This window comes from Pseudorca crassidens, chromosome 3 (genome assembly GCF_039906515.1).
Source record: "Pseudorca crassidens isolate mPseCra1 chromosome 3, mPseCra1.hap1, whole genome shotgun sequence".
Classification (NCBI taxonomy): domain Eukaryota; kingdom Metazoa; phylum Chordata; class Mammalia; order Artiodactyla; family Delphinidae; genus Pseudorca; species Pseudorca crassidens.
The window spans coordinates 74,703,014-74,719,747 of record NC_090298.1 but is presented as its reverse complement, the minus strand read 5'-3'; the positions used below and the strand labels follow the sequence as shown (position 1 = coordinate 74,719,747).

The following is a 16,734-nucleotide window of genomic DNA, read 5'->3' as shown; positions in this document are numbered from 1 at the left end:
GCCTTTCATCCTTTCCTGATGGGGCACTTTTTAACTTTCATCATACATAGTTATACAAATGGGTATTAACAGAGGAAAAATTACATGAATTATTTAGGAAAGCCAAGTGCTTTAAGCATTACTGTGAAAAATAACATCCTTATCATTTGTGTATAAAAAGCCAACATTTACTTATTCTGGGTAAAAATAAAATACGTTCTTGTGCCAGTTAATGATAAAATTATATATATATGAGATAACATATATGTGTATTATATACTATATGTAGTGGATAAAATTTTTTCTGAAAACATTGTCTCTAAATGTATGTCTGAGTGGTATTTAAAGATCTTTTTTTAAATTTCTCCATAGAAATTCCTTTCGTACAATACAAATCATTCAAACCACAATCATTAAAGTGCTTTTGAACAGTAAAGTTCTATACCAGTAGTCAGTATTATTATTACTTCTATGGTTTATGTATACCCTATACACTGCATTCTACATTTTATGTATTCTTTTATTTGTGAAAATCATTGTCAACACAATGAACTTTCCAAATACCAAGAATGATTCTGTTCACAAACACTCTGAGAGAATCATTTAGAATTTTTGAATAATAAAAAATGAAATCATTCTCTATTTGTGCAAGTTCCTAGGGTGTTATGAATGCAATGTGATCTTGGTATTTGCTTATCAAAGGAATGCACTAAAATACTGCAGAAAAGGCCATGGGTCATGATGAACTCCATTTTATTACTTAACTTGACTTTGACTATTAATTCTACATTCCTCTCTCTTCTGTTGTTCTTATTAATGGGTTTTAATGATGAGATAAAAGTCTTTGTCTAGTGTTTAGCAAAAAGTTGTAGAATTTCGACATGAATTCAGCTTTATTTTATAGAAGACATTGTGGTTAGTGAATAGTTTGCATTATGATGTTTTCAGATCTTACTGGGAAAATGTAACTCAATGAATAGTTTTCTTACTTGGTGATTACTTATTTTCTTTTGTACTCTTCTCATTGAAAATTAATTCAGCAGTATGAATTGAATTCCTGTATATGCTTCTAAGGTGGTCCTTTAAAATGACTTTTTCTCTTTTGTTCTTGTATTCTGTTTCTGTGTTACTTTGCTCAAGATTCAAATTCCCAGTAAAGAGGATGCAGTTGGCTAAACTTAAGTGAAGAGCTGTAATGAGGTGGTAAGAGGAAAGTTTTGAAAGAAGGAGCCAAAACTCCTTCTATGTTTTACAGGTGAGACAGGCACATGGATTTAACCCCCTAAGACTGCACTCATTAGGGGAAAAGTAATGCCCCAAAGTAACGTGGGGTATGGAAAGCAAAGGGAGAGAGATAATGGTCTCTGTAGTCAGGAAGCCTACATGGAGTGGGTGGAAATTTAGCATAGCCTTGAACAAAGTGTGAGTTCCAGATGGGCATAGAAAGGGAATCAAAATCATTCCAAGAATGGATCGATTTGAATTACTAATATTCAGTTGTTCGTTTTCTTATAATCTCATGAGAGTGGTACTGATGAATTAAACAATCAATCACAGAGACAATAGCATTACAAACTAGGAGGTGTGTTTGGGTCCCATAAGTAAAGCCACTTTGTAACATGAGTCTTGGTAAAGGTTTCTAGTTTATTTTTACCTGAATTTCACTTGGTCTTTGGTAGCCTTATTGTGAAATACTAATACATGTACAACTTTTCATCTTCTTCACAGGGGAACTGACACTACTGTGAGTTTTATTATTGACTCTGATGCCCTCAGAGGGAGGTTCAAAATATTGCAAATAAGGGATGTGAGAAAATTATTTTCCCCAATCATTTCTCAGTTCAAGTCTTAGCTGTGCCCTTTACTTGTTATGTAACCTTGAGCAAATGTCTTAAATGCGCTGACTTCAATTCCACACATGAATATATAATATTTATATCGATTGTTTGATATACTTATTGAATATAATAGATTAAAAATTGTTTATAGAATTAAGTATATTGCCAATTACATCTCTTACATTAAGAGAACTAAATGCATTCTGGAATTAAAAAACCTAACAATTTGAATATTTGATGCCATTTTCTAGGGAAAATATAACCAAACAGTTCAATATGAGATATACATGCACAGTACAAGAATGAGGTTGAAACTTCAATGTCTCAAAAAATAGCTTTATATAGTCATCTTTTAAAATTAAAATTATATTCTTAGAAATATGTATAAATGCTGTCTCTACTTTTCCCAGTGTTTTGTAGGCCAATAAAAAGACAACTCATTTTCTATCATCAATAAAATCAGATTTCCTAGTTTAAAAAAATAGAACAAATATAGTTCTTTCTCAATTTTCTGTACCAAAGAAGCATTGATGTAGATACTCTAAAATAGCAGGTAATGTAATCAATGCTTATGTTACTGGCTTGACAAACATTGTTTTGAGTATGTTTTAATTTGGGTATTTCTGATCTTTGAGAACCAGCTTTGCATAAGTTGGATCAGTAGCTGATAGCTTGGTTATGTGATATGATTTGAGTGGGCAAATCCTAAAGTATCTTTCTAGTGTCCAAAATACCTGAAAATCTCGCCAAACTTATCGAAAGACCTGGTTAAGAATTAAAACCTTACCTGGGAAGACCAGAAAATTAATTAACTAATGCCCAGAAACATGTATGTTCTTCTCTTCCGGAACCCAACTCCATTTTCCTTTGCTCCTCTCTCAAAAAAAAAGCCTTCTTCATTCTTTGCCAAATATTTGTGTAATTACCTGACTTTAATTTCTTCTTATTCTGTAACTGGCTCCCCCTTTCTCTCCACTTGTTTTAATTCTGTATCGGCCTCTAAGGTCCAGTTTAAACTGTCTTTTGATAAATCCTTCATTATTAACTCAAGTAGAAAGGCATTGTCCTTTCTCTGAACACTTATGAACTTTGCGGTCTGTATGACTCATTTGCCATTTAATCATTTGGTTTTGCCTTGTGACATCTACTCTATTGCATGTTTAGCTTTTTAAAAAATTGTTCTTTTTCCTTTTTTTCCCCCTCATTTTTCTTGTTCAATTCATTCTTCGCACAGCATCCACAGTATTCTTCCAAATGTCACTCTCCTATTTAAAACCCATTGTACAACCAATTAGGTCTGTATTCCTACCTTGACTTATGAAAGCCACATGAGAGCCATGTGAGTATTCTTTCAAATCACATAGCACAAAGGGCTCTTTCCTACCTTAGGGCTATTGCCAACACTATTCTTGTTGCCTAGAATTCTCTCTGCCTATCTCTTTATGTGGTTGGCTTCTTCTCATTCTTTAGAGCTCCATCTATGTGTTACCTCCTCCACAGTCTTACTCCGACATTATTATCAAAATCTGTTTCTCTCTGGGTTCTCTACTTTAGGACCTTATTGCTTTCTTTCATATGTACAGTGATATTTTTCTTACCTTCATGATCTACTCTTCACCATTCTCCACCCTGCCTCTGCCCTGGAGTCTTGCCCTGTGAATTGCATCAGTGAACTCCTGCCCTCTGGATTCAAGTTGGGTTTAGCCAATGAGAGAGGAGATTTAGAAAGTGAGGACTGAGTACCAGTACTTATTCTTCTGGCTCCCTCCCTTCCAGGTCATCCAATGTTGGCTGTTTCTTAGAAAGTAGATATTGTGTATATTTCCATTTTACAGATGAAGAAACAACTCAGAATGGTTAAGAGATATATGCAATTACACAGCTACAAGTTGGTAGTGTCAAGATTTAAATTTAAGCACTTTCTCTAAATCACCCTGCCTCATTTGACAATTGAAACATCACAGTTGATCCAAGTTTTATTTCTCAGACCAGTTGAAAACACTAGTCTGAGCTTTATTTCTCTACCTCTTTGCCTCTAAAATCACTGTCTCTTTGACTTAAGCTCACAATAGAGGGTTGGAGGAAAAGTCACCACAGTATTGATACCATGTGTGTTGACCTGTAGAATTCCTACGGAATGTGTTATCAAATGTGCTCAAAATCATCTAGACCTGTGAAAAATAACAAAGAGTGACAAAATTTAAAAAAAACAGTAATAACCATCTTGAAATATATCCTGAAGATAAGTATAAGACATCATAATAATAATAACTTAATTTTAAGAATTACTTGAACTTAATTTTTAGGTTAAGTTAAATAAAATCACTAAAGATCTTTGTATTGAGCTGCATATTTTTTATATCATAACAAGATTGACCAAGCTCTCAATGAGAGAATATTTTTGAAATCATCATGTGATAAGACTCTTTATCAGTAGTATTTCTATATTATATTTTGTTAACTGGGAAAAAATTACTATTTGGACTTTATTGAGAGAACAAATCCAAAAGCTAGAATGTAAATTCAGGGAGAAAGCAATCCTTACAGGTTTTAAATCTTAGAGATAATCTTGTGGGGAATAATTGTTTAGGCCTTGAAAGTTTGAACGTTTTACACGTTTTGCTAAAACATTATATGTCCAATACCTCCACCCTTCCTTCAAAATTGAAGAGCTGTAAGAAAAAGCTCTCATTCTCTTAAGAAGATCCATTAATCTCCTTAAACATAGAAAAGGCAAAAAACATGAAGGATGAGAATGAACCCTAATGTAAATACAGATAAATATAGCAACAGCTGTAGTTGAACAGTTACAGAATTGACTTGAGAAGTGAAACCTCTGTAGTACACACACACACACACACAAACACACACACTTTGGATTTATTTATGAAACAGCGTCTTCTAAACATAGAACCTTGCATTGCAGAAAAGGCAATTAAATAGAACAGCATGAGGTTGTCAATCACTTCAACAACTAACAAAAGCATCTACTATCAAAGCAAATAATGTAAATGTGCAAAAAGGTACCTTGCTATCAAAGCAAATAATGTAACCATGCAAAGGCAAAGAATTCTCTGTAGCAAATGTCACCATTTTAATGTTCACCATTTTTGTGTATGTTTTTGCATATCCTTGATCCTAGTGTGTCAGTTATTCTGAAATTTGTTATAGAATTGGCCATTATCTTTTCTTAGAGGAATTGGTCATTGTGTGAAGCTTTTGAAAGAGGTTGGGACTTTCTTTTTCCATCTTCTCTTTCTTTCTTTCTTTTTTTTTTGTTGCCAGTGTTGTACAAATAAATGGACAGTCACACCTTATCATCACTTAAAGATGCATGTGCATGCTGCAGTTTACTGAAACGTGATTGGCTGCTACATAAATCAATCTGATAGAGATCAGTTCCATGAAGAAGAGATAAATCATTAGCCAGAGCTTTTGGAATGTAGTTCATTTTAGATAGTGATTATTGATGATTTAATTTTAGCAGTACATGTACATGCCTAGACCATGATGTTATATAAAATGTTAATGCAGAAGAATATATTCATTTTTAAAGTGAGTATAAAGAAACCAATTAGAAGTTTACATGCAAAACATGTCAATGAAATAGTGGTGTTGAGAAGTCGAAAGTTCTGTTTACTAAATAAGTTAGAATGTAGCCTTATTTCTCAGGAAAAATTCTTAAATCTTTTCTTTAGACAGCAGCACAGAGAAGTGGCCCCAAACTTCATTTGACTTATCACACCCAGATGACTGAAGCTCAGGACCATTTTCGATGTACATCTTCTGCATCTTGGCCTCCATCTGTACTGTTTTTTTGTGCCCTTAGACCCACCACTTCTATTCATTTCAATTCAACAGCATTTAGTGGGAGTCCTCATGAGGAGAGATCTTGTGCTCTGAAATGCACTGTTTGTTTTCTATCATGTGGGTAAGTAGGGAGTGGGGGATGTGTGTTCAGTAGTGCTGACACCAGTAACTCCAAGTGACAGTGGCATAAGACTGGCAAAGACATATTGAGAGGTAGACCAGCTAGGTGGTGCCCAGGACCCACATCTGCAAGGGACACTAGGACATCATTGGGAAATTAATAAGATGGAAGAATGGAATTTATTAGAAAATTTCCAAGGAAAGTTATACACCTTGTTGGGAGAAATACTTTGATAGGCTAACTTGGAGTGGGAATGAACTGGTCAAATAACAATAGCTGGTCACCAAAATATCTTCTCAGAAATGTCTTTGATTTACTGAGTGAAGTATTCAAGTTTGGGTCAGAGGGAAAAGCTGCCACCAACAGGCATCTTCCTTCTTTACCTCATGAGGTCCTGCTTTGAATAAATGTGAACAAATATTTAAACTATACTGGTTTGCAGGGACACAGAATTATTGCCCTGCCCAAATGCCTGGTGTAAGTCTCTGGAGAGTAGGGCAAGTGAAAGCACGATGGCAGTGCTTAGTGAAAGTTTTATTTTACGTCTCTGGTCTTTGCCCCTGGCTAACCCAGAGTGAGTCATTCTGGTTTTTTCAAATCAATCTCTAGTCTTTAACAGGCAAATCCATTTCATTGAGGAGATGCAGTATATTAAGTTTGCGATCAGTTTTGCAGTTTTCTTTTCCATCTCTTGCCTCTCCATACACAATCCCTCTAGTCTTTGCTTTTGCCTTGGAAGTGTCATCATCTTTTCTAACTCCTAACAGTTCCTCAGTCTATACAGCCTAAGATCTGAGCTGATTAACCTGCCAGCTTCTAGAATCCAGTTCTTACCTTGTCCTTTTATACTGGTGACTCTCTAATTCACTTATTTCCCTTATTCTGAGTGATCCCAAGACATTAGGACCTCTCCTTAAATCACACTGGGTACTTCATTTTAATCATGAACTCCCCAGTGGAACAGGGTACTTACTTAGGTAGATGTCAATATCTGTATGAAAATGAATGCCTAGAATCCAGAAACATCTTGCCTTTTTTATTTATTTTTAAATACATTTTTATTGGAGTATAATTGCTTTACACTGTTGTCTTAGTTTCTGATGTGTAACAAAATGAATCAGCTATACGTATACATATATCCCCATATCCCCTCCCTCTCGCGTCTACCTCCCAACCTCCCTATCCCACCCCCCTAGGTGGTCACACAGCACCAAGCTGATCTCCCTGTGCTATGGGGCTGCTTCCCACTAGCTATTTTACATTTGGTAGTGTATATATGTTAATGCTACTCTCATCTTGCCTTTTATTTTTTTTAAAATTTTTTAATTTTTTTAACATCTTTATTGGAATATAATTGCTTTACAATGGTGTGTTAGTTTCTGCTTTATAACAAAGTGAATCAGTTATACATATACATATGTTCCCATATCTCTTCCCTCTTGCGTCTCCCTCCCTCCCACCCCCCCCATCCCACCCCTCTAGGTGGTCACAAAGCACCGAGCTGATCTCCCTGTGCTATGCGGCTGCTTCCCACTAGCTAGCTATTTTACGTTTGGTAGTGTATATATGTCCATGCCACTCTCTCACTTTGTCCCAGCTTACCCTTCCCCCTCCCCCTGTCCTTGAGGACATTCTCTAGTAGGTCTGCATCTTTATTCCTGTCTTGCCCCTAGTTGCCCCTAGGTTCTTCATGACATTTTTTTTTCTTAAATTCCATATATATGTGTTAGCATACGGTATTTGTCTTTCTCTTTCTGACTTACTTCACTCTGTATGACAGACTCTAGGTCCATCCACCTCACTACAAATAACTCAATTTCATTTCTTTTTATGGCTGAGTAATATTCCATTGTATATATGTGCCACATCTTCTTTATCCATTCATCTGTTGATGGACACTTAGGTTGCTTCCATGTCCTGGCTATTGTAAATAGAGCTGCAATGAACATTGTGGTACATGACTCTTTTTGAATTATGGTTTTCTCAGGGTATATGCCCAGTAGTAGGATTGCTGGGTCGTATGGTAGTTCTGTTTGTAGTTTTTTAAGGAAACTCCATACTGTTCTCCATAGTGGCTGTATCAATTTGCATTCCCACCAACAGTGCAGGAGGGTTCCCTTTTCTCCACACCCTCTCCAGCATTTATTGTTTGTAGATTTTTTGATGATGGCCATTCTGACTGCTGTGAGATGATATCTCATTGTAGTTTTGATTTGCATTTCTCTAACGATTAATGATGTTGAGCATTCTTTCATGTGTTTGTTGGCAGTCTGTATATCTTCTTTGGAGAAATGTCTATTTAGGTCTTCTGCCCATTTTTGGATTCGGTTGTTTGTTTTTTTGTTATTGAGCTGCATGAGCTGCTTGTAAATTTTAGAGATTAATCCTTTGTCAGTTGCTACATTTGCAAATATTTTCTCCCATTCTGAGGGTTGTCTTTTGGTCTTGTTTATGGTTTCCTTTGCTGTGCAAAAGCTTTTAAGTTTCATTAGGTCCCATTTGTTTATTTTTGTTTTCATTTCCATTTCTCTAGGAGGTGGGTCAAAAAGGATCTTGCTTGCCTTTTAAATTGCACAGCTTTCCCCCACCTACCCCTCCATATCTTGATTAAAATAAGGTAAAGCAAAGATTTTATTCTGATGAGAAAGCTTGAGACATTGGAGATAGAAGCTGGCATATATGCTAATAGGAAGTGTTATATTCTTTGCATATCACATCAGATTTCCTCTTAGGAAAATGAATGTTCCTCTGTGGCAGTCACAGAGGAGGTCAGGGTCTTGATTCCAGGTGAGGGAGAAGGCAGCTGGTCAGTGCAACATACTGTAAGATGGGTGTGTGTGTGTGTGTGTGTGTGTGTGTGTGTGTGTGTGTGTGTAAAGGAGAAAGACATTTAGCAGGAAACCCCTTGGGAAGGTGTACACATTCTGAGAGGAGTCCTACAAATCTAGTGTCCTGTCTTGTATTTCTTTTCTGTTTCTTTCTGCTCTCCCTAAGCCTCCAGGAAAGTTCTGTAAAATACCTCAGCCCGCTGCAGGCTGTGGGGAGTAATGAGACAGGCCCACATCCATACTTAGCACAAAATGGCACGAGGGGAGCAGAAAGAGCGTTTGAGAAGTCAGACTCCGGCAGGAAGAGGTCGCCGGCAGGAGGGTGTGGCAGCAGACAGAGACAGATGGCTGGCTGAGGGGGAAAGTGTAAACGAGCACACATTCTGTAACATGTAAGCAATGTCTGGGATTCTCAGAGTTACCAGGGCACAAGAAACTGCTAAAAGACCCAAGTCCCTCGGGGTGGGGTCTCAGACTATTGTTGTACAGTCATTAAAGGGAAGGGCGACCCCTGGAGGCCAGAGCAGCCTACAGCGCCAGCTTCCTTTATTCACCAATTTTTTCATGATGCACTCCTTGTTAAATAATAAAAACGCCCACCCCTCCTGAAGGGCTAGCTAAGCATTTTGAAAAATGCATTATTTTATTAGACCATCTTATTAGATTAATGTACAGTTAGAGCTAAAGGAATAAATGCAAACTTAGCAGTGTTTATCCTCCCAGGCACCTGCTCCTTGATTCTTCTGATCCAGAGAATTGAGCATCCTTACTCTTCCAGAAGAAACCACGAAGTGTTCCCAATGGCATAAGTGTCCCCTCACCCCCTCTCCAACCCTCATCCACCACCAAAAAGATGTCTATTTGCTAAAGTAGTGCATTCTGAACTAGCAGCACATTTGCTAGAGTTAAATGTTTTCTTCTCATAGTCTAGTGAATGAACTTCTTAATGAGATTTGAACACATTACATACTTTGGATTCACTGTCAAGCCTCTTGAAGGGGAATTCCGTATGTAGCGGAGACACGTTCTGTGATGAAACTGTACAGCTAGGAAGTAATGTTTTCAGCTTGATCCCAAGGGCTGTTGGGCTCTGAGGTGTTCATGCTGAAGCAGAGGCATTGGCAGTCACTCCAGTGAATGGAGAACTGTATCCAAGCCTGGCAGATTATCTTTGAATCTTTGACAAATACATAAGTCTCTTTTCAAATAACATTCTCAATTTCACCAGTTCAGAAACAGCTTTTGTCTCCTTAAACACAAGTTATGATCCCCAGCTGACTCACAACTTACATACTGATCAAAAGTAGATTTCTTCTATGGCTTGACTACCGAAAAGGTCTGCCTTCTCTCCTTATTCTAATTCATAACAAAATAACTAATATACTGTATTATGCAATTTCGAATGGAAATATTTTCTGAAGAACAAGACAGAAGAATTGTCTGATTGGTTTTTTGATTCAAGTTGGCAAGCTCATCCTACTGAAGTGAAATAAATATTTAGATAATTTAGATTATTTTAAACCTATAATTTTATTTAAAAATTTTTGGTTAGCAGCTGCTTAGGCACCAAATACTCCGATAGTGATGTTGCCCCAGGGTTCAAAAATCAGAGGAAGAGTTGTCGTTTATTGTGATCTGACTTTATGGAAGTCTCTATGAATGCTACAAACTTTTTCCAAGTGATGTTTTACAGAATTGCTTTTAAAAACCCCAGAGGGTAAATAGTATTCTCAGAATAAACAGAAAAATGCTGACCTTGTCAGATTTAGCTGCTGAAAGCCAAGCTGTCTTAAGACTTGGAGGATCAAGGGTCATGGTTATAAACAACACAGATTAAAAAAAAAAAAAAAGAGAAGAAAGTAAGAAATCTAGAAGGAAAAAAAAAGGGTAGTGAGCTGCACCATGAATATAAGTAATAAATACGTTGTCCTTGACAAAAAGGGAAGGAGATATTTATGTAAAGATATGAAATAAAACTAAAGCAAAAACACAACCAAAAAAACCTGAGGCCCAAAACTACTTGAGAAAATGTTTCTTAGAGCATATTTAAAGCCGGAAATGAGTCACTTTAACTTCATCTGTTTTTGGTTTCAGAAGGGGAGAAAGGTCAAAGCTTCTTTGTTTTAAGTAAGCTGGTCACTACTTCTGAAGTGTAACATGATAGGGTTCAGGAGCCTTAATGAAACAGGCATTTCCCAGACACCCTGAGCTGTGTGAGAGTCCTTGGCAGCGGCAGGCCAAAAATGGGTCTGCAAAAATGTGTCATAAACAAAGGCAAAGCGGAGCATGACCCCTTCTTGACTTTCATATCTGGGTGTGTGTTTCTGTAGCCACCTCTGAGGACAATAGAAAGCAGAAATCGGCCATTCCTTTCTCTCTTGTCATACATTACCTTGCATTATAGCTCCACAACCAGAACCATTACAGTTCCATTTATACCCAGGCACTAGGTATAGATCTATGCATTTTAAATATTGCCTTGATACAGTGATGTCTTCTGTTTAGCTTAGACAAATTAAAGAAATAAGTTAGGAAACAATTATCATCGCAGGGAACACAAGTACTAACTTCTAACAAATTCTACAGTCCTACTGAATTCAGCGTCCTTCCAATGGAAAAGTTAGAGTGTAATATGTCTAAAAAAGTAGCGAGGCTGAAGCTGGCTGAAGAGATGGATTTCAAGAAGTAAGCGCAGTCGACTCTGAGCCTGGGAGGCCAAGACAAACTGCCTTCTGCAGCAGGAAGGAGAATATAGCCCTTTCTATGTCTTCATGGGATTTGTCGAGGGGAGGGTGTCTTGACTATGGGGAAGAGGGAGTTTTGGAGGAAAGAAACGAACCCTGAAGACACAGTCAGACACTGAGGATTTCCATAGCCTCTCCTGTTGGTGGCTGGCCTCCCCTTTGCTGTCCTCCTGTATTCCATCTGGAACGTGCTGCTTCATATACACCTCGGGACTATGGCCTGGTTGTTTCTGACTTTGACTTGGCAAACTTTTCCAGGCCTGCTGTATTCCTGTCCTTGTTTCCCAAGAGCAATATAGTCACTCTGGGTCATCACTACCACGCCTGTCACCATTTTGCTTAATGGTTGAGGTTTCATGTTTTTGACCTTGGGTTGAACCCGGTAATGAATAACTTCTCTATACTGGCTCAGCAGTTGAATTCTCAACGCCTTTCTCTGACGATATGCATGTTTTCAATGATTAGAAGTGCAGCCGCCAAGTAAGGAAAGAGGGTGATATTTACATGGGCTGGGCTTAGTGGCAGGATCTGGAGCTGTAGATATTCCAGCATAGATGCCTGTTCACAGCAGTGCTCCAAAGTTGTGTTTAGTGCCTGTCTAAAATCCTGTAGGACCTTCCACTCCATCCCTTTAGGAAGGCAGAGAAATGTTTTGCAATCATGACATGCAGTCCTTTATAGTTGATCAAGATACTTTGTATACATTATCTCACTGGATTCACCCCAATCTTGGGAACTTAGTAGAGAAATTATTATCCTCCAGAATTACACCACTAGCAGGCAGCAGCTCTGGAACAAAACCCCACGTCCTATTATCTTCCATAGCAATGCTCTTTCTCCCATTCCATGCTGCTCTCCCATGGTTATTATAACAAGAGTAAACCCACAGATGCAGAGTTTTAGAGTTGTGTGAAACTTTAAATATTATCTAATTTAATATTAATATTATTAAAAAGATGAAATTTAGCTCTGAAGAAAAGAAGTGGCTCACACAGTATTATTGGTAGAAAACACCGTATATCTGACTTCAAGTCTTACACACACACACAGGAGAGAGAGAGAAAGAAGGGAGATTGAGGCAGAAATTAATAAGGATTAGGTGACAGTAATAAGGAAATGTTCAATGTGGTCATGGTTTCATGGTAGTAAAATTCAGCAAGGCTAGATTCTGATATGAAAAACATCAAAATAATTAGTTTGATTTTTCTTTATACAGAATATGACAGAGGCATGCTCTTAATCAAATTTTAAAAGAAGTTTATAGCTTATAGTTATTTTTATTTATTGAATATCTCCTGACCTATAAGACATTGCTGGTGATGTAAATATGACCAGGACATAGTCTCTACTCTCAAAAGACTCTTTGTGTCAGAGGAGTTTTTGGCAGTTTTAAACCATGGTCGCAAACTGTTTGACATTCCTGCCATTAAAGGTGGGATCTATGTCCCCTGCCCATGAATCTGGGTAGGCTTGTGACTGCTTCAACCAGTAATGGTGATGCTACATGACTTCTTAGTCATTTAAAGCCATGAACTTGGCGGCCTGAGCTGACATGTAAGAAGTCCGGCAATTACCGTGAGCCCACCATGCTGGATAAAGATGCATACACCTCATGTAGGGATTAGCACACCTGCTGAGCCCAATTTTCCCACCAACCCCACCAAGGCACCAGAATGTGAGGAAAGACATCTTTGACCCTCCATACCAGTCCAGCTACCAGCTGAATACCACCAATTACTTTGTCAATGCCCTGCAAAATAGAAGAATCACCTGGCCAACACCTGTCCAAATTCCTGACCCACAAAAATCAGGAGACATAATAAGATGGTTGTTGTTTTAAACTAAGTTTGAGGGTTTGTTATGTAGCAATAAATAACTAGAACATTGATATAATAAATACAATTTTAAGGAATTCAGAAAATAGGAGGCATCTGTGTTAAGGGGTAAGAATCAGTCATGAAACAATTAGATCAATAAAAGCCAGAAAAATCAAGGAAGTCTTAGGAAAAAAGTTAAAATTGAAATGGATCTGGAAGAGGCAACCTAACTTCCTGAGGAGGCAATTAGGGAGAGAACAACATGAAATTTAACGAGCGTCAGAACTGGTGTTAGCAATGATAATGGCAACTAGCGTTTATTTAGTGCTTACTATGAGCCAAGAACTCCACAAAGTCCCTCATATATGATTTTATTTCATTTATAATGCATATCTTATAACTTTCAAGATATGCATTATTATGCCTTTGGTATGTGGGAGGAAATAGAACTGTTTGCCCAAGGTGACAGGTATCCTGCGGTGGGACCACGGCTCCAGTGGGATATGTCTGACTCTGAAGTCCATGATTTTAACCCTCGTTTCTATACTGCTCTTCTGAAATCACCTTTCACCAAATGAGAAATATAACCATATTATACTTATAGCTTAGATAGAACGTTATTGATATGAATAAAATTCTAAATAATTTCTTTAATTTTCTAGGGCGTTAGTAAGTAAATCAGACATGGCATATGTTTTATCTCGTCTTGAGTCCACAATATACATCTGGTGATTAAAATTATTTTATCAATATTTGTGAGAAGCCATTAAAATGTGACTTTTTAATAGAACTTTAAAAAATCTGCTATTTTTCAGTATCACCCTTTTATCAATAGCCTCTTTTCAGATTAAAAAATCCTTTGTTCTAATTGGGACATACCAACTTTTCTAAAAGATCTTCTTCTGGGTATTTTCTTTGCAAGTACTGAGAAAATGCCCTCTGCTATGTAGCTGAATGCAGGATTGGTTACTTCGTTGATGGTATTTTAACCCCTATAAGCTATTAAACAAACCTGAAATATGATGAAGGAGCTCAAGTTTTAACACACGGAAATAAATGAATAATCCAAATCATATTCTTAGCTTTAACTAAAAGAAAACACATGTGAAAAGGTGCAAAGAAATGCAGGAAGATAGGGTTTAAGTGGTCATCTGGTATAGAAAGGATATCAGGAGATTGAACAGTGTTGTTCTCTCTGATTTAAATTGTCATTAAAAACAGACTCAACCCTGAAGTGATAATCACAAGCTTTAAATCACCTACTCTGAATGTCTCAGAAAGTAGAAACCTCATCTCTCAGGAGGAAAAAGTAAATCAGTACAATGTGCCCACCAAAGAAGGCGACTCTGTGCGGGCAGCAAAGGAGGTTCCCATGCATCTTCATCTCTTAGGTGGACCAGACTGTATGGCGTTGCTGTGAGAAAATGTCCATGAACGGAAACAACGCTTCATCCAGAAAGAATAGCTCTTACAACATAGCCAGCAAAGGAGTGCTTCAAAAGTAACAATGTGAGACACATACACACGCAGTGCCAAAGGTCTGTTCCTCATTAAATTATTAAGAGTATTTTAAAACAGATTAAGTGTCTGTCCAAAGAAGTAACATGGCTGCAGTTGTGTTATTGTTTGACAAACTGTATATTATAAACATTTTCCTGTCTTTAATTATTCTATTATATGGAAATACCAAAATTTACTAATTGAATCCTCTGTAGTTGGGCATCAGGTTTTCTTTTCCTTCACTGGTATCAAGAACTTACTTGAATATAAGTCTTTGTGCACATTCATAACTTCCTTCTAATACATTCTTAAAAATTAACTTACTGTGTCAAAGAGTGCACATGTTTTTCAGGCATTTCTTACATAGCACCAATTTGCTTGCCCTAGAGGAAAATGATGCCAATTTATACTTCCATAGACTAGGAGAGTAGTTCTTTCCTTTTACTGAGTATAACAATTTATTTTTTTCATTTCAAAAATGTGCAGATTTACTAAGTCTCTTTATTCCACATATTGTTTTTTAGTCTTCTAAGCGCATTTTTTTCTGATGTATTTTTTAAACCATCAATTGTATCAATATCAGTATATTCCTTAAAGATTCTCACTTTGTTGTTATGATGTTAGCTAATTGCCTGTAATTTCTTCTAGATTTTTATTGTTTAATTTTAAAAGGATATTTTAATTCACCTAGAAATAATTTTGATGTATAGTGTGAGAACAAAAATTAATATCCTTCTACTTAAAAAAAAGTACATTAAAAGCTATATACCCCAATTTAATTTTTGTTCAAAAATCGTTGTCTTAGGAATCATAACCACACATTCTAATGATACTCAGCATATTTGTAACTTTCATCTAAAATTGTCTTCATTGTCAGTAGAAACTTCATAAACACACCACTCAGGGGTTTATATATGACTTTGATTCTGATCAGAAGTGGAACGACTCAGCGTGATCACTTACCTCATTCAGTAGACTTGGCTTTGATTGGCTTTATGCTCTCTCTAAAAATACAATTTGACCTCAATTGATGAAGATTCGCCACCACCAAGAATATTTCAAAGGATTTGGACCAATGGTACCCAAAAATTCACCAAAGAGGACTTCCAAAAATATACTGAGTAGTGGAATAAATGTCTGTCTTCCTAAAGTAACTAATTTGAAATTGGCAACACTAATTTTGTTGTATCCATTCCGATTTGGTGGTTTGAATTTTTGTTTTCATTATTTAACAATTGTACTCTCCATATTTTCTCTAAGAATCAGCTTTCTAAGTGACCAACGTTATGTATTAAACATCTCTTGTGTGATTTCAAAACGTTCACGTACTTGTGAGAAAAAACATTTATATCAAAGCAAGGAAGTGTGTGTGTGCGCGTGCATGCGTGTGTTTTAACCAGACTAATTAATTCTAGGACATATGTAGCAAAGTATCTCACAGAGATAGGATTATGAACAATATTCTTATTAAACATAGATTTTTCTTGTAGTAGATTTAGTAATGAGAAGAACAACAAGCTAAGAACACAAATAATATGTTATGCTAATTAATAAAAGTGTATGTTCCAGTAGCACACTCTTTGAACAGAAACTTTATTTCCAGAAATACCAAAAAGAGCATAGGGATATATTCTATGAAGTCAAGAAGGGGAAGAAGTTTTATTTAGAGATAGTAAAGTAGTGCATCTAATTTCTTCCTATTCACTTTTTTTTCTTCAGTGTAAATGCCAGTGGGTGATTCCTGTACGCTGAAGCTACCACAGGTTCTTCCCACTCCTGGACCCTAAGGTATTTGATTTTGTAATTCCAAAATTGGAAGTTTTTAAAACACTAAGCACTAATTAAACAAGTAAAACCCTACACATTTGAGAATTCTGGTTAGAATAGGAGAAAGGATATAATTAGAAGAGAAGGTGAGTAGGGGATTTATCCTTCAAGTATGAAAGGAAGAGTCATGAAATGATTAATTCTTTACCTTTTGGAGACTACTAACCTTGTGACCTGTAACCTCTTAATTCTTACCTGGAAGTTCAAGACGATCTCACAGGCTTTTGGGGGTCAAGTTTTTTGCTCAGGGAAGTTTAAGGAGCACCAGAC

At 36.7% G+C, this 16,734-nt stretch overlaps 1 long non-coding RNA gene across 1 annotated transcript in view; it reads left to right on the top strand.

Annotated features, from left to right (window-relative positions):
• LOC137221493 (uncharacterized) overlaps positions 1-16,734 on the top strand; it is a 258,262-nt gene that overhangs the window by 25,897 nt on the left and 215,631 nt on the right. The window contains exon 3 of the long non-coding RNA XR_010942037.1: positions 16,357-16,425. This is a non-coding gene — a long non-coding RNA (uncharacterized lncRNA). The remainder of the gene's footprint in view (positions 1-16,356; positions 16,426-16,734) is intronic.